At 40.2% G+C, this 22721-nt stretch overlaps 1 protein-coding gene across 6 annotated transcripts in view; it reads right to left on the bottom strand.

Annotated features, from left to right (window-relative positions):
* Positions 1-21996, bottom strand: part of LOC118373071 (transcription factor SOX-6-like) — a 227102-nt gene extending 205106 nt beyond the window's left edge. For 3 of the 6 annotated variants that reach the window (XM_052462570.1, XM_052462575.1, XM_052462577.1), the window contains exons 1-2: positions 19625-19967; positions 16863-16961 (exon numbers count right to left, since the gene is read on the bottom strand). The gene's annotated coding sequence lies outside the window, so the exon portion shown is untranslated. Of the gene's footprint in view, positions 1-16862; positions 16962-18541; positions 18891-19624; positions 19968-21856 lie in introns of those variants that run through there. The other 3 variants (XM_052462571.1, XM_052462578.1, XM_052462572.1) reach the window with 2 other exon arrangements.
* Between the last annotated feature and the right edge of the window lie 725 nt (positions 21997-22721).

Genomic DNA, 22721 nt, shown 5'->3' with positions numbered 1-22721 from the left:
TCATACTGTTGATTCCATCTCATCATACTGTTGATTCCATCTCATCATACTGTTCCATCTCATCATACTGTTGATTCCATCTCATCATATTGTTGATTCCATCTCATCATAGTGTTCCATCTCATCATACTGTTGATTCCATCTCATCATACTGTTCCATCTCATCATACTGTTGATTCCATCTCATCATACTGTTGATTCCATCTCATCATACTGTTGATTCCATCTCATCATACTGTTGATTCCATCTCATCATACTGTTGATTCCATCTCATCATACTGTTGATTCCATCTCATCTTACTGTTGATTCCATCTCATCATACTGTTCCATCTCATCATATTGTTGATTCAATCTCATAATAGTGTTCCATCTCATCATACTGTTGATTCCATCTCATCATACTGTTGATTACATCTCATCATACTGTTGATTCCATCTCATCATACTGTTCCATCTCATCATACTGTTCATTCCATCTCATCATACTGTTCATTCCATCTCATCATACTGTTGATTCCATCTCATCATACTGTTCCATCTCATCATACTGTTGATTCCATCTCATCATACTGTTCCATCTCATCATACTGTTGATTCCATTTCATCATACTGTTGATTCCATCTCATCATACTGTTGATTCCATCTCATCATACTGTTCCATCTCATCATACTGTTGATTCCATCTCATCACACTGTTGATTCCATCTCATCATACTCTTGATTCCATCTCATCATACTGTTGATTCCATCTCATCATAGTGTTCCATCTCATCATACTGTTGATTCCATCTCATCATACTGTTGATTCCATCTCATCATACTGTTGATTCCATCTCATCATACTGTTCCATCTCATCATACTGTTCCATCTCATCATATTGTTGATTCCATCTCATCATACTGTTGATTCCATCTCATCATACTGTTGATTCCATCTCATCATACTGTTGATTCCATCTCATCATACTGTTTATTCCATCTCATCATACTGTTGATTCCATCTCATCATACTGTTGATTCCATCTCATCATACTGTTCCATCTCATCATATTGTTGATTCCATCTCATCATACTGTTGATTCCATCTCATCATACTGTTGATTCCATCTCATCATACTGTTGATTCCATCTCATCATACTGTTGATTCCATCTCATCATACTGTTGATTCCATCTCATCTTACTGTTGATTCCATCTCATCATACTGTTCCATCTCATCATATTGTTGATTCCATCTCATCATACTGTTGATTCCATCTCATCATACTGTTGATTCCATCTCATCATACTGTTGATTCCATCTCATCTTACTGTTGATTCCATCTCATCATACTGTTCCATCTCATCATATTGTTGATTCCATCTCATCATACTGTTGATTCCATCTCATCATACTGTTGATTCCATCTCATCATACTGTTCCATCTCATCATACTGTTCCATCTCATCATATTGTTGATTCCATCTCATCATACTGTTGATTCCATCTCATCATACTGTTGATTCCATCTCATCATACTGTTGATTCCATCTCATCATACTGTTGATTCCATCTCATCATACTGTTGATTCCATCTCATCATACTGTTGATTCCATCTCATCTTACTGTTGATTCCATCTCATCATACTGTTCCATCTCATCATATTGTTGATTCCATCTCATAATAGTGTTCCATCTCATCATACTGTTGATTCCATCTCATCATACTGTTGATTCCATCTCATCATACTGTTCCATCTCATCATACTGTTCATTCCATCTCATCAGAGGAAAAGGAAGAATAAACATTAGTTATCCAGATAAAACATATAATACCCCTGACATATAAATAATGTGGACATGACATGACTTCTGAAAGCTCCCAGTTGGCAAATATGCACCCAGGGCAGTATCTGTTTAGGCTAACGGAATTCCACAGTTGTAACATTCCATATTTATTTAAGATGAATATAGTTTTCCTGGGAGCGCGTGTGTGTGTGAATGTTTGTGCCTTTGTGTGTGTGAGTGTGTGAGTATGTGTGTTGTTTGCTACAACAATCCCCTCAAGGTAGTTTGAACAGGCTGTGACCTAACAGCAAAATGTTGGAAATTGGAAAAATGACTTCTCTTTCTTGAATAGCTGGAAGATAAGGCCGCGTTGGCAATAAAGTCAGAGAAGTTTAAGCTTATTATGAATACCTCTCAGAGCGCAAAAGCATGTACTGTTGAAATCAAAGAGAGTAATAGACAGGTTAGCCAACCGTCATTTTAAGGATGAAGTCAGTTGTGAAATTATAAAATCGCAAGGCTTTGCTGTCCATATCATACCCTCAGAGCACTCCCATAAATGATTTAGAAATGGCAGATATCACATGTCTGAAAATGTTCGAAGTTTGCAGGTTGAAAAGAAAAGAGAAACCGATACTAATCTCCCCATTGAATAAAACTGCTAATAATAAGGCCATTTATCTCTTTGCTTAAACAGTGCATACTTTGAAGTTCACAAGAATGTGTGATTCTTAGCAAGTTCCCCAAGCAGCTCGGAGCAGACCTGGCTGTGCTGCACATTCCTGACGGTTTCATGTTCAATTGGCTGTGAAAGTCCACTGCATTACTCCTGCATGCCGGGCTGATAGCATACCAAAACAAGCTTCAAACCTACTACATCCTTTCCTTTTTTTGTAATCACAGGGCAATGTACAAGGCCTGTGAGAGCACTAAATCAGCTTTACGGTTTCTTCCACATAGGGAAAGCTAGCGCTCCTTTTGCATTCTTTACAAGAGAGAGCCAGGCAGTAGGAACCAGGAACCTGGAAGGTTACCATTACCAGGGCAGTACCATATATCTGTGCATGCATTTTCTGCCCAATAGCTAAAGCTGAAAAGCCCCCAGATGAGATCTGCCGTAAAGATGATATCATAGCATGTGGTTAAACAGCAGTCAGTCAGCCAGCCAGGCAGTCAGGTTCCTGCACCAGCCAGCGCTCATATACCCCCCCCCACCCACCCACACACACACACATACACACACAGCCATTATTGCTCGTCTCCGCTCTGAATATTCATCCATTTTCCACATCGTCCTCGACTATCCTAATCACAGTCACTTCCCCTTTAATCACAGGGCTGTAATTATGCCCTAATAAACCATTTTGCCATCCTCTTGGAGCAGCTCTGTGTCACTCACATATCAAACCATGAAATACTATATTAAAGGCTGTCAACCTCAAAGGAAAGCTCCTCGGGCTGCATAGATACAGAGACTGGAGGCACACCCTCTTACACTAATTTAAATTATCGAGAGCTCCAACATGTGACGCTCGCTACGCCATGCCTGAAACCGAGCTAGGCCAGGCCAAAGCGATGACTATTCCAGACTAAGGTTCTTCTGGTTTCTTATGATGTCGGGTAATTGTTTAAACCTGAGTGGATATGGCAGAAGGTCTTTCTCTGCCTGCCAAGAAAAGAAAAAGTGCCCTGTAGCACTTTTCTCCTCTGTTTTGTTTCTCCCTTTCTAATTCAGTCCAACACAGGCTTCAAGGAAAGCCTCAGTGATTCCATGTTCATCTTGGAGAGCCAGCATTGGGGACCATCACTGACCACAAGTTGATCATGATGATGGTTTAATTAGAAGCCTCTCTCGAGGCTGGCCCCAGCCCAAACTCCTCCACCCTGCAGATGGTGACCAATAAATGTAGCTTCACCGGGGAAGAGGAGGAACATCCCTCCCCTGCTACCATCAGCCCCACCCCTAACCAAGGACATAAAGTGTTCCTCCACTGTGACATTCAACCACAACCCAGGGTCTGGCGTGGTGTGTGTGTGTCTGTGTGTTCCACCAACGCTATTCACATTCAGGCACAAAACTCTCTCCCCGTCTCTCTCTCTAAACTGGTATAGAGCGACCACTCCTGCTTCCATATGAGAAGGGCTTAATGATAGCAGGTTTGTTCCAGTGTAATAATGGTGTTCATAAGGTCGCCGCAATTCAATTGACCACTACAGACTTGCTTTCACTGTGAGGAGAGATGTAAGTGATTGGTTATTTACTGGGGAAACCCTCCGGTCTCTGGGGTTGAGTAAGTTCAACACGGTCATACTTTCAGTTTGTGTGTCAGTGAAGTCATGTATGTGTTTGTCCTTTAACATCAGTAAGCTGGTGGTGGACGTCTGCAGCCCATCCAGTCCCGTGTGACTAATCCTCAGCCAGGACACCCCGTCCCCTCGTTTCCCCTCCTCGCCTTCCCTTCCCCTTGTGCAACCTTCTCGTTAGCCACCCTCCCCATCCCTCCCTCCCCAGACCCCTCCCAGAAGTTTCTACACACTTACTGCCTGGCAGTGTGTGTAACTGTGTGTGTTGTATGTGGGTGTGTACCATGTAGCGTGTGCCAGAGTGGCTATCCTCTCAGATTGTCAAAGAGGCTCATTGGAAATTCACAGCAGGGTCAAACCACAAGCTTTCTCCATCACTTCAGCAGATTTCTCTTTTTTAAGTCCCATTCCAAAAAAATGTTATTAAAGACTATTCTCTTTGCATTTATGCTTCTGGCACGGAGCAGTCTGGGTTTTCCTCAGAGTGAGCACTATATCTGCACTGTGTGTAAGGACAAGTGCAGTGAAAGGTAACAGAAACATTAGTCACTTCACTCTGTTTCACTGCCCAACTCCATTCTGTTTTTACATTGGTAGTTTGGAGTAAGAATTGCCTCTTTGAGCATGTCCTAAACAAACTAACTGCTCTGAAAGCAAAACTTTGGACTTTTTCCCCACTTAAAATACTATTGTTTCTAAAGAAAGTAGTGAGTTTTAATTCAATTTCGATTTGTTTTCCACTTGGGTCGAAGCAAAATGTTCATATTTTCCGACATAGTGTTTATACTGTGCGGTGGTTAATATGTGCTGACAGAGAGAGAGAGAGGGAGAGAGAGCAAGAGAGAGAGAGAGAGAGAGAGAGAGAGAGAGAGAGAGAGAGAGAGAGAGAGAGAGAGAGAGAGAGAGAGAGAGAGAGAGAGAGATAGAGCGAGAGAGAGAGAGCGTGAGAGAGTGAGAGAGTGAGAGAGAGAGAGCGAGAGAGACACAGAGAGAGAGAGAGAGACAGCGCGAGAGAGAGCGAGAGAGAGACACAGAGAGAGAGAGAGATAGAGCGACAGAGAGAGAGAGCGTGAGAGAGTGAGAGAGAGAGACACAGAGAGAGACACAGAGAGAGAGAGAGAGAGAGAGAGAGAGAGAGAGAGAGAGAGAGAGAGAGAGAGAGAGAGAGAGAGAGACAGCGCGAGAGAGACAGCGCGAGAGAGAGACACAGAGAGAGAGAGATAGAGCGACAGAGAGAGAGAGCGTGAGAGAGTGAGAGAGACACAGAGAGAGACACAGAGAGAGAGAGAGAGACAGAGAGAGAGAGAGAGAGAGAGAGAGAGAGAGAGAGAGAGAGAGAGAGAGAGAGAGAGAGAGAGAGAGAGAGAGAGAGAGAGAGAGAGGAATATGACAGCTCCAGCTCCTGCTATGCCAAATGACTGGTGAGGCAGTAGGACTTTGTCATGTGGAACACATTTCTGGGATATTTATTTATATACTGTATTGACACAAACTCTCCATTCTAGAGAGGCCCCAAGTAGATACAGTAAGCTGTAGCTCTGAGAGAGATGGACTCAGTAGCCTCAACCAATCACAGCTCCCTATACTGATGAGCAACACGAAAACATTTCTAGCACGCAGCTTTAAACTGTGAGTACTCACTCAAGCAGCCAAATATAGTTTTTATACAGCCTTCCTCTTGAAGAGGAGGGTTGACCAGCATTGTCCTTCTCAAAACAACTCCAGTTCAATCTGCTCCAGTAGCAGGAGACTCAGTTCAGTCCACTTCACACGGTCCTTCTGTAGCACAGTTGGTAGAGCATGGCGCTTGTAACGCCAGGGTAGTGGGTTCGATTCCCGGGACCACCCATACGTAGAATGTATGCACACATGACTGTAAGTCGCTTTGGATAAAAGCGTCTGCTAAATGGCATATATTATTATTATTATATATATTACTTCCACAGTATCAGAGAGGTCTGGGGCGACACAGAGTACATTACCTTAGACAAACACTAACATCATTATCTGCTGAGTCCTCACAATGAGGAATGTTCAGACAAGCTGCTCTCAGCCTCCGTCTCTCGTCTCCTCACCACGAGGGCCTCTCTTTCTCTGTCCCTCTCTTCTCTCTCTTACTCCCTCTCTCTCTCTCTCTCTCTCTCTCTTTCTCTCTGAACAAAGGTATGAGTAAATTATACATGATGCAATAACGACATTCTAATTCTCTCAGAGAAGGCAAAAGAGAGAGAGAGCTTGTGGTTGAGTCTGCTGAAGCCATTTTCTCATGACGCACATCGAGGGCAAAGCCCTGTAAAAAAAATCAAAGTCGGGGTAAATAATCATGGAAGAAGGAAACAAAAGACCTGGGTTTGTACCAGGGGAAACATTTTGGTTAACTTCATCAAAAAGTCAGCCACAAGAGCCCCCCCCCCCCCCCCCCCCACCCCCTCCTTTTGTCACTTTAATTTATTTTTGGCATTATGCATTCCCAGTTTCCACACGAAAAGTGTAGGGAATCTTGACTTTGGCTCAATACATTCCAGCTTTTTCAAATCATTTTCCAGGACGTTTTTAGTCACATTGCCTATTCCATATGTCAGCAACTGATCAGTACTAGACCTTGCCACTAGGTCCAGTTCTATGGGTCTATGGGTCTATGTAAATGTTAGCATCTATCCATAGAAAAAGAGATACTGTAAAAGACCTGAGAGATTATACCATCCATACTCAGTAAACGTAAACTTTTTTCCAATATATTATTTAAGAGACGGAGAACGGAGAAAATGCATGTGCTGATGTCTCAGATTTCTGGGGCCTTATTAATGTTGCGTAGAAACTATTCTTAAATACTACTTACGAACGGAATTTACAATGTTGACAGAAAAGGATTGATTTATCAAACAATCCTAGGAGCGTGATACACACACCGGGAGGAGATAACCATTGATAAATACCAATCGTTTTTAGCCTCAGTGCTTGTGCACGACCTTGGCTATTTGCATTGCGAAACGCTCCTAATTAACCATATATGGTCAAAATCATCCCTTTAAACCTGTGGGGAATATATAACGCCGTACAATTAAAAACAACAGCGCAACCAAAAAAAGCTCAGAAAAAAATAACTTTTCAGAGACTTAATAGAGGTGTCTAAATATTTTACTTGGCTCGCTCAGTTGTGGCTGGACCAGTAAAAATAAAAACATAGCTACAAAGAGAGGACCATTAGGAAAATTCAAGTTGCTTTAGCGAATGCAAATATACTTTAAATGAGTAGGCAACTCACTAATAAGCAATCCATCCTCAACAGCTCCCTTCTGTAGCTATGTAGGCCAACATTGCTGTTCTACAGAATGAACGAGTCGCGCGTTCCGCCTGGCCACCACATTCAGCAGTATTTTTTGCGCATTACATAACCTATCACCTGCACATTAATAGTGGAAACCTTTTCTGTTCACATAGATGAACTCGTTTTGGGATGGTGTTTTTATGGCGTTGTGGGTGCCGTCTATTGCTCCGTTCGTATTTGTGAACCCATTGATGGCAAAGAAACCCCTCTTTAAATGGTGTAAGGAAATGGTATGTTCCAGTTTGTTTTGCTGATGATTGCATCCAAAACATTGGCTCATCGAGGGATGTGAGATGCCGATCGGCGAACTCCCGCTGAAAAGTGCCCATTGCTAAACACCGGAGGGTTGATAGCACTTTGATGTGCACCTCTAAAGTAGGCCTTAAATCCTTGCAAAGATCCTATACGATTGGTTTTGGGAAACGATATCTATACTTTCAGCAAAAACAGTCCTACCTGTCTCTAAAAACATGCTCTCTGCAAAATGAAGCATGTGCCAAATCTTCCAACAGAGCAAGATCAGCCATCTCTAATTTGATTTCCCATTATCTGAGTCTTTAATAGTATTTCAACAATGGTTTCACTTTCACACGTGCCTCTAATTTAACAAATTACTGTACTTTATATGGATTATTATGTAAAACATGGACTGATGTGGTCAAATGATATATGGCCTGTCAAGATACATTTGAAGTCAGAAGTTTACATACACTTAGGTTGGAGTCATTAAAACTCGTTTTTCAACCACTCCACAAATTTCTTGTTAACAAACTATAGTTTTGGCAAGTCGGTTAGGACATCTTTGCACATAACACAAGTAATTTTTCCAATATTTGTTTACAGACAGATTATTTAACTTATAATTCACAGTATCACAATTCCATTGGGTCAGAGGTTTACATAAATTAAATTGACTGTGCCTTTAAACAGCTTGGGAAATTCCAGAAAATTATGTCATGGCTTTAGAGGCTTCTGATAGGCGAACTGACATCATTTGAGTCAATTGGAGGTGTACCCCTGTATGTATTTCAAGGCCTTCCTTCAAACTCAGTGCCTCTTTGCTTGACATCATGGGATATTCAAAAGAAATCAGCCAAGACCTCAGAAAAGAAATTGTAGACCTCCACAAGTCTGATTCATCATTGGGAGCAATTTCCAAATGCCTGAATGTACCACGTTCATCTGTACAAAAAACAGTACGCAAGTATGAACACCATGGGACCACACAGCCGTCATACCGCTCAGGAAGGAGGCGCGTTCTGTCTCCTAGAGATGAATGGACTTTGGTGCGAAAAGTGCAAATCATTCCCAGAACAACAGCAAAGGACCCTGTGAAGATGCTGGAGAAAATAGGTACAAAAGCATCTATATCCACAGTAAAACAAATCCTATATCAACATAACCCAAAAGGCCGCTCAGCAAGGAAGAAGCCACTGCTCCAAAACCGCCATAAAAAAAGCCAGACTACGGTTTGGAACTGCACATGGGGACAAAGATCGTACTATTTGGAGAAATGTCCTCTAGTCTGATGAAACAAAAATAGAACTGTTTGGCCATAATGACCATCGTTATGTTTGGAGGAAAAAGGGGGAGGCTTGCAAGCCGAAGAACACCATCCCAACCGTGAAGCACGGGGGTGGCAGCATCATGTTGTGGGGGTGATTTGCTGCAGGAGGGACTGGTGCACTTCACAAAATAGATGGCGTCATGACAAAGGAAAATGATGTGGATATATTGAAGCAAAATCTCAAGACATCTGTCAGGAAGTTAAAGCTTGGTCATAAATGGTTCTTCCAAATGGACAATGACCCCAAGCATACTTCCAAAGTTGAGGCAAAATGGTATAAGGACATCAAAGTCAAGGTATTGGAGTGGCCATCACAAAGCCCTGACCTCAATCCCAAAGAAAATTTGTGGGCAGAACTGAAAAAGCGTGTGCGAACAAGGAGGCCTACAAACCTGACTCTGTTACACCATCTCTGTCAGGAGGAATGGGCCAAAATTCACCCAACTTATTGTGGGAAGCTTGTGGAAGGCTACCCGAATCGTTTGACCCAAGTTAAACAATTTAAAGGCAATGCTACCAAATATAATTGAGTGTATGTAAACTTCTGACCCCCTGGGAATGTGATGAAAGAAATAAAAGCTTAAGTAAATCACTCTCTACTATTATTCTGACATTTCACATTCTTATAATAAAGTGATGATCTAACTGACATAAGACAGGGAATTTCTACTAGGATTAAAAGTCAGGAATTGTGAAAAGCTGAGTTTAAATGTATTTGGCTAAGGTTTATGTAAACTTCCGACTTCAACTGTATGTTGCATGAATTCACAATGGAAATACAATTACATCTAAAAATTATTGAATTATTACTCTCACAATTTAAAAAATGTTCAACATGTAATTTCTCCCATTCTACGCTTGGTAAGCAGTTCCCTTATTCCACCACTATGCATGGTCATGGCAGTTTTCTACATTTACATACACTCTCAATCAAAAGTTCCTATTGATAAATCCCACACTTTGTGTGGAAATGATCCTATGCATGATTGATAAATGAGGCCCCAGGACTTTATTTTGCAATTTTTTTTTTTTTTTTTTTTTTGCAATAATTATTCAGTGACACAGTGACACTTGGAGGGGCAAGCTGTTTAATATGGGCTGATACTCCACACAGTCTTCCCCATTAAGCTGCTGTGTGGTGAAGTCAAAGCTCGGGTGTTGCATTGTAAATCAAGGTGCCAAATCATATCTGATCAATTAGTGACCTCGTGTCATTACTCTGCACAGTAAACTTTGTGATCTATCATTTGGTGACAGTTTTGCAATGTATAAAGATGTGGATAGCAGTGGAGGGCCTTAAAAACAAATAGAGCCCCAGTACTGCACAGCATCAGTGGTGCTGAGCATCATATCTCAACTAAACTGCTCCCAGCATGCTTTACTCCGGAGCAGAGAGCAGGGAGCAGTGCAGCACAGACACAATCGTGGAGCATATTTTACATCTCATATCTGATGGAACTGGCAGATATCAGGCTAACTGTCAGCCTCCAGGAACTGGCTAATGTCTATCCTGCGAAAACAGAAAAGCACCGTGCTAACCCCAGCTTCACTGTGGAATACACACAGGCAGATGCAAGAGGACACTAAATCATAAATTATCTTTCGGAACCAAAGAGGCTGAATTTTCAAAGATGAAATACGACACGTGTGGTTCTCCATAAAGCATGGTTAGCTTACTGTATATGCTCTAATGTTAAAGGGATACTTTGGGATTTGGGCAATGAGGCCCTTTATCTACTTCCCAGATGAAGTCAGATGAACTTGTGGACACCATTTTAATGTCTCTGTCCAGTATGAAGGAAGGTTTTGACTAGAAGTCTATGGGTGTCAGCTAGAATGCTATCTCTAACTTCCTTCATACTGGACACAGAGAGATAAAAATGCCAAAATCCTGAAGAATCCCTTTAAGTAGTACAGGACGGTCCAATTTCAGCTCATTACAAACCTATGCATAACATGTACATATATATGTTTTACCTTTATTTAACTAGGCAAGTCAGTTAATTAAGAACAAATTCTTATTTTCAATGATGGCCTAGGAACAGTGGGTTAACTGCCTTGTTCGGGGGCAGAACAACAGATTTTTACAGATTTTTACCTTGTCAGCTCAGGGATTCAATCTTGTAACCTTTTGGTTACAAATCCAATGCTCTAACCACTAGGCTACCTGCATGCAGGAGTCGACCTTTCAAGAGGAAAGGGAATTTCCTATTTTACATTTCCAAGTAAGACTATTCATGGAGCTTACATCATTCCCAGTAAGTTTATCCAGTCGGGTTTTCCAAATTACTAGTGTCACCAATCCTCCTTGTAAATGCTAATATCAATGGACAAAATGCATCCTGAATGTGATACATTGTAATTAGAACAGGGTGACGGGCATACAAAGTTTTCTTCCTGGTACCTCTCTCTCACCCAGAGAACTGCCCATGTTGGTTTCCAGTTTGATATTTCCATAGTGTCCTTTTGTACTAAGTCCTTGGCAGCGGCCAGCCCAAGGGAAGGCCTGGTCCAAACACAATGGGGGATCACAAGGAAAGGGTTGTTCTGAGGCCTTTGTGTTCGAGCAGCATAGAGGCCCACATCGCAGTAATCTCTCTTCCCTCGTTCTCTCACAAGACCCAACCTCAGATCTTCTCCAATTCAAGAAGGACAGAGATCACAATACACTGTCAAACAAACCAACAAGGAACTGTTGACCCCGGCCCCGTTTGGAGAAATATGCAACAAGGTCACTAACTAATAACAAGTCATGTAAATCATGGAACGCAAGAGTGGGATTTCATGGCCTTTCCACAATTAAGGTTATGAATAAATACTGCCAATGAATACAGTGCATAAGGAATATGAAATATCACTGTCAATGTCAACGGTTGACATGACAATAACATACACTAAATCATGTCTATTCTGAGGGCTAAAATAAAACAGGCAGCCACAACGAGAGGCTAGATAAAGAAAACTAAACTCTCCACAAAAGGAGCGTGGACTGGCATTCACATTTGTACAAAATGATAGGTGTATTGAGAGAAGCATGCAGGAGTCGACCGCTTGCACACTCCTAGGGAAAGATGACAACACTCGGCTGCTTCAGTGTACTGTGCTAACTGTGTGCCGAGCAAGGGCTCCCAAAACCACTGCATTTGAATTACAGGCAGCACTGTGGGCCTCTTTGATATGGAAATAGAGCCAGCCATCTTCACACATGGACTGTGCAAATCTTCATGTGACTCGTAGAAAAAATGAGCTGTACGAATTCCTCCAGCTGACAGTGCTACTGATTACCGTCCCCTACAGAAACAGCCCTGTGTCAAAAACACACAGCCACCAAGGCCCCTCCAATTCATTCTACATATTAATGTGTGATATTTAGAAAGAGAGTATTCAACAGAGACTATTTACCATAGCCGGCACTGTTGCATTTTAAAGTCTAACTTAATTATGCACAACTCTGCTTTGGATTAAAAGAAATTGTCCAATTATTTTGCAGTCCAAACGTGAAACATATTCAATGGGTGAGTGAATGAAACAGTTCAAATTGTACCCCTTAGGTGAGTTATGAAATGATATTGTTCATGTGAAGCGATACAATTGCTCAAAATGTACATTGGTTTAGCTTTATTTATACCTGTGTAAAATACTAATGCTAATTTTAAAATCATAATGTTCAAACCCAGTTCCCTACCAAACACTTAACAGCTAATGTGATACTAGAGGTCTGGTTGATTCTATAGGGAAATCTCTCTCCATCTCTCTCTGGTACTGTACCTTGGTCTTCAACATGTAATGTGATACTAGAGGTCTGGTTGATTCTATAGGGAAATCTCTCTCTCTGGTTGATTCTATAGGGAAATCTCTCCATCTCTCTCTGGTACTGTACCTTGGTCTTCAACATGTAATGTGATACTAGAGGTCTGATTGATTCTATAGGGAAATCTCTCCATCTCTCTCTGGTACTGTACCTTGGTCTTCAACATGTAATGTGATACTAGAGGTCTGGTTGATTCTATAGGGAAATCTCTCTCCATCTCTCTCTGGTACTGTACCTTGGTCTTCAACATGTAATGTGATACTAGAGGTCTGGTTGATTCTATAGGGAAATCTCTCTCCATCTCTCTCTGGTACTGTACCTTGGTCTTCAACATGTAATGTGATACTAGAGGTCTGGTTGATTCTATAGGGAAATCTCTCCATCTCTCTCTGGTACTGTACCTTGGTCTTCAACATGTAATGGGATACAGGTGCTGATGGTTTTCAATTTAAAGAAAAGCATGCACTCAACCTATTTAATTGAATGTAATTGTATGTAGTTCATGTAATCTCACAGCAGAAGTCATCTGGACCCAAGGTTACTAAGAAGAAAACGATGAAAGCCTTTATAAAGAAACAACACATTTAGCTTGGACTGCAGCTAAAATACAAGCAACTTCACTGACATGTCCCGATGTGCAGTAGATTCAGAATCCGTATTCTAATCTAAAGCAAGATTGCAATTTGGGAGTGTAGTTATACCCCAGATAAGTATAGCCTAGCTAATTTTTACTTAAAATTCTGAAAAGATATCTTAAGTCTGATAATAACTAAGTATGAGGACTTACGCATCTCACCAAGACCATGTGTCTAATCATTCATCTACAGTATCCATCTTCAAGACTTGAAAATCATCTGTGTCTGTACAGTTAGATAGCTAGCCTCTGGATGCCCCATTGTCTGATACTGATGTCTCACTGGAACCATTGATTTCATCAATATTTCAAGACTCACCCATCACCCATGAGTGGTGAGAATGGTTTGTACTGAGAGGTGTACATTTTCTCTGGGAACAAAACCATTACATTCAGAGATGGAGCCTGGACCCTCTCCAGACTGTCAACGTTGGAAATGAAAAGGTCCTTGAGATGTGTTCACCTCCAAGCCAGAAAGGGCATAAAAAGATGTGAGGATTCTTTGAAAGTCATTTTAGGCATGTTTCATTTACATTGCAAGTCTTCACTTCATTTATTAAAACTGCATTCACAGTTTGCATAATGAAAACTAAAATCATTGTGCATTAATGTGCTGTAAAGAGCATATTTTTTTAATTGTGTCATACAAGAAGATCATAATGGTGCCAGATCTGAAGGTGCCAAAGCCCTTCAATAATGCATGTTGAGAACTTGAAGCAGAAAAATCCGAGGACTACAAAAGAAAGAGTCCTGTAATGAACATGTTGCCATCGGTTTTGATCATTGTTGAAATATTCTGCTGCAAATTAGCTAACACTTATAAAGACAGATGTCACAACATGCGCTGCCACATTTATTATCCCCAGAAATCCTCTCCTTCTGCTGCCACACGCCCTACCTTTACCAGGCCTGCTGTTGTTTACCTGCTTCTCTCATCTTGTTTATCATTAGGCCTCGGCTGCCACTCCACTCCCCCTCAGACATGGAGAGAAGAGGAGAGGAGAGGGGGACTAGTACCTGAGCCATGGAGAGAAGAGGAGAGGAGAGGGGGACTAGTACCTGAGCCATGGAGAGAAGAGGAGAGGAGAGGGGGACTAGTACCTGAGCCATGGAGAGAAGAGGAGAGGAGAGGGGGACTAGTACCTGAGCCATGGAGAGAAGAGGAGAGGAGAGGGGGACTAGTACCTGAGCCATGGAGAGAAGAGGAGAGGAGAGGGGGACTAGTACCTGAGCCAGCCTCAACTCAACTGCCTCCTGTGCTCTTTCCCTGCCAGCCTGCATCCAAGGAGCAACATCTCTCTCATTATTCATACTGTAACTGTGGCAACTACTACTATCACACTGACTGATTCAAAATCTCAATTGGAAAAACAAGAAGTTAAAAAAAATTAAAAGAGTGAAGATTGCATCTGTCATGTATGACCTGATCCAGTAACCCCCTGACAGACAGACTATCACAAGCCAAGCACAGCAAAGTGTCTGGGGTACAACAAGAAGGAACAGACGTGCCCTGTACACACACACACACACACACACACACACACACACACACACACACACACACACACACACACACACACACACACACACACACACACACACACACACACACACACACACACACACACACACACACACACACACACACACACACACACACACACACACACACGCACTCGTATCAACTCGTATCATTTGTATCATTTTACCTCATTAACCCAGAATCATTTGGCCCAACTTAAATATCCAATATAGCTCAACATATCAAATTCATAAAGTTGCTGTAAAGTACTCTACATAATGTAGGCTATTTATAAAGGCAAGTTGTAACATCAAATGTTATTGATCTTGGAAAGTTGTTATTTCTCATGCTATTAGAGCAATAGCATTTTGAGGGCAAGGAGTTCAGTTTGGCAAAAGGGAATTAGCTACGGATAAACAAAGGCCATACAATTAAACCAACAATTCAACTTACTTTACCTCATGGTTCTAGGATGCAGAACTCTGTCTTAAGCATAATCACTAATGAAACCAGCTGAAGCCTTTAATGCAAGGGCTAAAATAATCCACAGACAGAACAACAATACACTTTTCTTATTCTTATTTTCTTATTTCAGTCTTCATTGTCTATTAATATTTCAAACTACTGAAGCACAGAAACACCCCATTCATATCCATTGTGTCCTATAATAGTTGTCTCTGAGGCTATTATAGAGTGGCACTGATGTAGCAGTTAACAGATCAGACTCAGTAAAAGCAACCATTGATGCAAAATGCACATACCAAAACCATACAAGAAAGACATGTGTAAAATATTTTCAAATCACCAAACCCATTAGTCATCAATGTCAAATACTGTGTACATAGGCCTACATACATTCAATATTCTGTACATACGGTACATGCATACATGTGTGTGTGTGTGCACACGCACACACACACACACACACACGCACGCACGCACACACACACACACACACACACACACACATTCTCACAGACACACACACATACATAGACTACACACATAAATACACAACACACAGAGTAAATAGAGTGATGAACTAACACTATGTGATAAGAGTAGTAATGTATTCTACAGTAGGTAAGATACCCCTTTTGAGACAACAGTCCAAGGATCAGCTCACATCATGTAATTGAAAGGGAACCATTCAAAGTTAATTTAATGCCCCAGTTTTAAATTGACGCAGCACTGTAATGCCTGGTCTTCAGCTTGCCTCCGTAAAGAGCACATCAACATTCAATTAAACACACATGGTAGGCTACTGACCCTACACCGGCCTTCCCAGCTTCATGAAGCTAATTGTTGTGCATGATATACAAAGCACAAAATAATTGACAAAATATATATTACAACATACTCCTTAAACTAACAATAGCCTGGTATGGAATAAAACAGATCCCCTTCTGCATGTTGTCTTGCTTAGATCTAAAACCACGATATTTCCATAGACTCAATAACTAAAATCAAGCATTGCATTTGCATTGTGCTCACACACATTTTTCAAAATATGATAACTATTGTGGTCAAGTGTGTTTTAAACTCACATTGCAGGTCTAGATTGCGCTGTCAATAATTTCAATATTTCTGTACTGTCTAATCAAAAGCAATACGTTTAACCCGCAGGAAAACAATATATTCATAAAACGTAAACGTATGTAACAGTATTAGGCTACTAAATAGGACAACACTTGTTCTAATAATATAATTTTTTGTTATTGTTTTGCTCATCATCAGCGGTCGTTAAATGACAGAAAATGAGTTTCCAATTGCAAAGTTAGTCTCGCAATATGCAACTCTATTGATCTGGGATTGAATGGGGGATCTATTAAACAAGAGAGCCACCGTGAAAGAGCGCCAAGCACAGGCTGTGAAGCATGCGGTTTCGGTATGTCAAAATGCACTTCTAAATCTCTGAACTTACTGGCACCATATGCGTCAGGGAGTCGATATCTTTATGTCCGGATCCGGTTCGGAAATGTTTTTCTCTCTCGCAAAACCACAAGTCCACGTGCAGATAGTCCTGAAAAGCAAACAGTAGGAAATATATGAAATGTTACAATAGGTGAGATTTTAAACCATAAATCTGAATCAAAATGCCAAATACGCACCAAAATGGTTAATAAAACATTTACATTAACTTTCATCATCGTATTAAAAGTGAAGCAAATAATCCAACATCCTGGATAATATAGGCCTAATCAATATAACCTTTGATTTCAATAACAGCTTTGTGTACAAGATAATCAATGCGCAACACACAGAGCAAGGGGTCAAATTAAAATATTATCTGTAGTCTATGCCTATGTGTAAAAACGTAAAAACGTAGGTAGGTTTAAATTATAAAAATCGATTACATCTACCAAGTTATTCATATTATATTGTAATGTTCCTTTCATCCATTTTATTGCCGTGTGAAGCGACTGTGGCCTACGTTAATTTTAGAGTATTTAGAGTGCGTAAAAAATAAACAAAGATGGGCAGAAACGGAGAGAAAAGGGACCATTTTTTATTTCCCTGATAAAATACGAGTTGAAACAGCCGTGCAGTGAACCATCAACAGAACTCCTTTGCTCCTCACCAATTTGTTACCGGCAGTGTTAAACTGTCCGTCAGAGGAAAAACTATCTCATATTGAGCAGCCAGACAGTGCCGAGTGTCCCTGTATAGCAATCAGGACAATGTGCTGAATTGGCAGTCTAATTATAAATGTGACTTCCATTGGACTCCGGTGCCACCTTACCTTATGAGGGAACTTGCACTCTCAACTAACAGCAACTGTTCAAAACAAAATACCATTACGAGACCAACTTCACCCGAACAGAGGAACGAGCCGGACGATTGTTCTTCACCCATGCGCCCTCTCACTTTAGACATGATTGTATTATTAGACACCCGGTTATTCTGACGGACTGGACATTATTTGGAAGGCAAATAGGAGAAAAGTTAAGCTGTCTTCAATGAAGGTTTCAGATTCCGCATCTGGGTGGGCACAGTATTTATTTCAAAGGTTAAGAAAAAAGGAACATAGGAATATTCCCCGGTAGCAATAGCTGTAGGCTATAGAGTCCATATTTGCAGTGTATTCCTCCTCTCATACTTTAAAAACTAGGCTATCCATTGTTAGCTTCCTCTGTTTTATATTAAATTGTTATCACTGCTTGTGCATAAGTTAGAGCTTTATCTGAGACTGCGAGTGTTTCATTTTGGGAAACACCTTGTAAATGATGGGCTATCTTCACACAACAGACAAGTTCACACGAACTGCGTTGCATTTGTCCTCCCACTACCTTCGTATATAATCGTGTTTTGGGGAAAATATCAAGCACCTTCAAAAGCCATGTGTGATATTAAAATAGCTAAATATCTGATTATAGTCTACTATGCGGTAAAAGTTATTAATCTAAATTAAAAATTAGGGAAACTATATCCAATCTATAACACATGGAAACAAATCAAATGTAAATATTTAGAATATTTAGCATACAAATAAATCTGTGCTTCCAATTATCTGCACTGTATCTATAGCCAGATTCACACCTGTCCATGATAGGTAAAGACAATAGTGCAAAAGAAACAAAATAATTACACCAGATGACTTACGTTAGTTCCTAAAACAGTCCGAGAGCAGCGCTTTGTAGGCTTGTAGGGGAAGCCTTGTCCAGGTATATCGTCTCTAAATGGGATAGCCTTTCGAGGAGTAGTTGGATTTAATTTATGGCTTATGCATTCTTTTAAGGTCAATTTGCCTGACCTCCAGCTAAAGTTAAGGCAGAGTGAATTCCCAACCTGGTACAACATAGGAAACAATTACGAATATACATGTTTTACACTGAATTATAATTCCGGTCAAACGATGAATGTAGATTACTTAGAGTTTGGAAGAAAGACAACTAAATAAACCATATGCTCAAGTTCGAAGAAACTTGTAAATCTCGCATCCAGAAATTTCAGGGCGAAAGGCAGGGTATGGAAGGGGACCTATAGCAATGCGCACGTCATTGTCAATGAATAGTACCGCTCTGTGGACAAAAGTGAAATTGCCTTCCAGTCCCATAGGAGAAAGTTATTGAGCATCCGGATACCAACACCATAGCAAAACACATATAAACTGATGATAATTTTTAAGAGTTGAATTTCGCGAAAAGACTTTGCGGATGCGTAACCAACAATGAAATAAAAAGGGTTGCGCGTAATTCACACAGCCTACTCCTAGCCTACCTAGCTGTATGTTGCTTAAATCAGTAGCCATATGCTCATCCAAGTCAAATATACAGCTGTTGATATCAATATATCGAGACGCACGATTGAATGTAAATTAGAAGTTACACAAGTATCCTGTGTCGGTAAATAAAACAGGGCATCATTGTTACAGTAGCTATCCAAACCTTTCAAGAGAACGCTTGCGCTTGTCTTTTTCACGCACTCTGCTTTCGTATTGCGTTTACCACGGCTCTCGCGATTGAGAAACAATCAATAAGAATGTTATCATATTCCCCTTACAAAAAACGCCCTACAAACAAATAATTTCACCCCATGAAACCTGAACAAAGAGAGAGAGAAAACAGTTTTAACACCCCTATTGACATCGAAAGAGGCGAACTGTTACGTACCAACAAAAACAGGCTAAATAACGCCGTTTAAATGAAAACACGATACAACATGTTAAAACTAAGCACGTTTTACCTTGAGATCAGCCGAGAAAAGAGAGATGCAGGTCCTGACGGTATCGTATCCCGAGTCGTGTGTTTCGCGCTATATTATGTTAAAACATAATGATTACTATCTGTAGAGAAAATGAAAGAGAACTAAAGTCTGCTGTGGTTCCCACTGGCTATATGAGGGGATCCCGTTCTTTCTATGAAGTTTAATTGTCAAAACTGCAAGGAGCTTTTGTTGTTATCTATCCTCTTTATCTCCCTCTCTCTCAGAGACAAGAGAAGACGACGCAGAGCTGTCAATCTTGGCAATCAATGTGAGCGGCCATGTCGCAAGTATTCAAAGCATTTCCCGTCGTGCAACATCAGAAAGTGAGTGGCCAGGGCATTGATCTGAGGAAGGCAAAGAGGCAGGACTCCCCCTCCCAGCCCAGACAAGACAAGATATGCGAAAGAGAGAGAGAGCGAGAGCGAGAGTTTAGTGAGAGATTAGACAGAGGGAGATTTTGCTCTTGATTTCATTAAATACAACAATTATCCGATTATTATACAGCAGCACAATTAAAAGTTTTGACAACATAATTTGCACTTCAACAAACTCCAATAAGAGTTATTGTCCTATTTATCTGTAAAGTGGACTGTGTAAGGCATTATTCTTTGTCTTTTGCCTTACTCTAAATTAATGGATTTTTTTTATCAACAGCACATGCTAGAAACGCTCTTCAGAGTTGAAGACAGAAAACTACTCGGTTAGGGGTTAGTTATACTGTACCTATAATATAACACTGCTGGCCTTTATAACAGATCAACTGAAGCTTTGATATGAAGTGACGTGTAAAGAACTCGAGTGTCAACCATACCATTTTATGACAAACGATATTTGGCATAGGCTATAACAGTCATAGATCGATTGTCTATGTTGGGTAGGAATTGAATGTAGTGGGAATACGTTGTTACACTGTAGCCTATAGCCTACATTGATAATTTCAGCATTATATAGACAAAGTATAAGTTAATACAGGAAAGCGAAAGGCAATTAATAAAGTATTTCATAAAAATGTGTCATCGTTTCAAATATAAGAAGATAATCTATCTCAAATAGGGAGCCCGCCTGTTCCTATTCGTCTGATCTGTATAAATAATATCAATATCAGCAAGGTTTATGGCGTTAGTTATAACTCAATTATTGAGAACTCAATATATCACTTTTATAAAAGAAGCAAATCATTTTACTGCAAGTCATTGATTAACTCATGGTTAATCATCCTATGATGCATACACATAACATTAGAGATCAATGTGCTATTGTCTTTTCAATACACACAATAGTGTATAGACTTTGACGTTTTGTTTTGGTTGACTTATTATTATTATTATTCCAAAAAAAAAAACGTGTTATTGATGATTGAAACAACCAGTGGAAGGTCAACCTGTCTCAAAAAAAGTATTTCAAAAAATATATTGGTAGCCCACCAAAACACGTACTTATTACTTTACAGATAATAGACTACATTGTCAAATGTAAATGAAGTGACATTTTTTATATCAAACTAATATTTGGGTCACTAGGCCTACCAAGCAAATGTTTTCCACCCCCTTGAACATTCAATATAAAATATTTCAAAGGCTTAAATAGAATTCCTGGTTTTTATTATGGGCTACAATTCCATTGAAATTAGAGGAGTAAAATCACTTCTCAAGACGTCTATAGTAGCCTGCTATGTATCCTCAAAATCGTAAAAGACAATAAAAAGATCTATAGCATCAAAGGTCTGTATAGACCAAACTCTAGCGGACATATTTAACGACAAATAGAACAAAAACATTTCAACAGTAGGCTATACATCTTGATATTAGATGGACAACTCTTCTGAGGAATGATAGTTCAACACCCGTTTTCAGCTGTAGGTAGGCTACAGTGAAGAAAAGTAACGGTCCACCGCGGGGCGATATACAGGCTACAGGTAAGAGCACAGGTTGCAGCACACGGAGAGGCACTTGAGTTACGCGCTGCCTTCATCTACACTCAACAGAATCGACAATCACTATCCTGCACCATCATCAATTAAAATGAATCCCAACAATAATATGACATAAGGAACAATGCGATAGCTAATTGAAAATGCAAAGGAAAAAGTTTGTAATATACAGCATAGGTGGACAAAACAAAGTACGACCAAACCTTTAACACTCGCTTTCAAGAACAGCAGGACAATGGTTTCATTCATTCAATAGGTAAATAAGACAATGTTGTACTTACAATGACAGGGACAGAAGCAGTAGGAAATACCGTTTGTTAACTGAAGAGTCACAGAGGGCTAAAAGGAGGAGGGGAGGAGAAGAAGTGGGAGAGAGAGAGAGAGCGAGAGAGAGAATATAGCCCCTTCACAAATGTTATCGCATCTGCTCTGGCTCTTCTCTGTCTTTCATTTTCACATTTTCACATTCCTTTTGTTCAAGAGAAAATCATACCCACACGTCACATATTTGTATTATTCATTTTGAGCATTACGTTCAAGACAGCAAACCTAACGCACTGCAAACTTTTCCTCACAATAAGTGCGTTGTCTCCATTTGTTCTGAAATATAAATGTATAATTCAAACAAGCTCATCTTCGCTAAGGGGCTAACTAATGCTCACCAAGCTCCCCAAAAAAACCTGGAGCATAATACTCAGGTATTGTTTATTTTTATATATTATTAAGATTGGTAAGTTCTACAGAAACAAAGGAGTGTAAGTCCTAGTAACGATGGAGAACACTTGTTTCATTATTAAGTGGTCCAAGGAGACATTGTGTGGATCTTCTATTGGATCTTAAATGAGAACGAAGAAACGCATTGCTCTTCAATGACGATGTAGTCAAGCGATTCCTCAAATTTGAAAAACAAGGATGTTAGCACATTTTGGATTTCCCTTTAAGGTACAAGATTCAAATGTGTTCTTTCAATTAGTTAGAATTTCAGTGTGGTTAATGTTATAGACAATTAAAACATCTTATCTTATCTGTGTAATTATTCGCAAAGTCATATTGTACATAGGCCTACACTAGGGAAATGGCATGTTTTGTTGAAATCAAGAGGCTTATTGTATTTTTGATTATGAAAAATTGATGTGTGCGATGCAT

Source organism: Oncorhynchus keta, chromosome 14 (assembly GCF_023373465.1).
Source record: "Oncorhynchus keta strain PuntledgeMale-10-30-2019 chromosome 14, Oket_V2, whole genome shotgun sequence".
NCBI lineage: Eukaryota > Metazoa > Chordata > Actinopteri > Salmoniformes > Salmonidae > Oncorhynchus > Oncorhynchus keta.
Note: the sequence above shows the minus strand (reverse complement) of the source record. Positions and strands in the feature narration are given on the sequence as shown.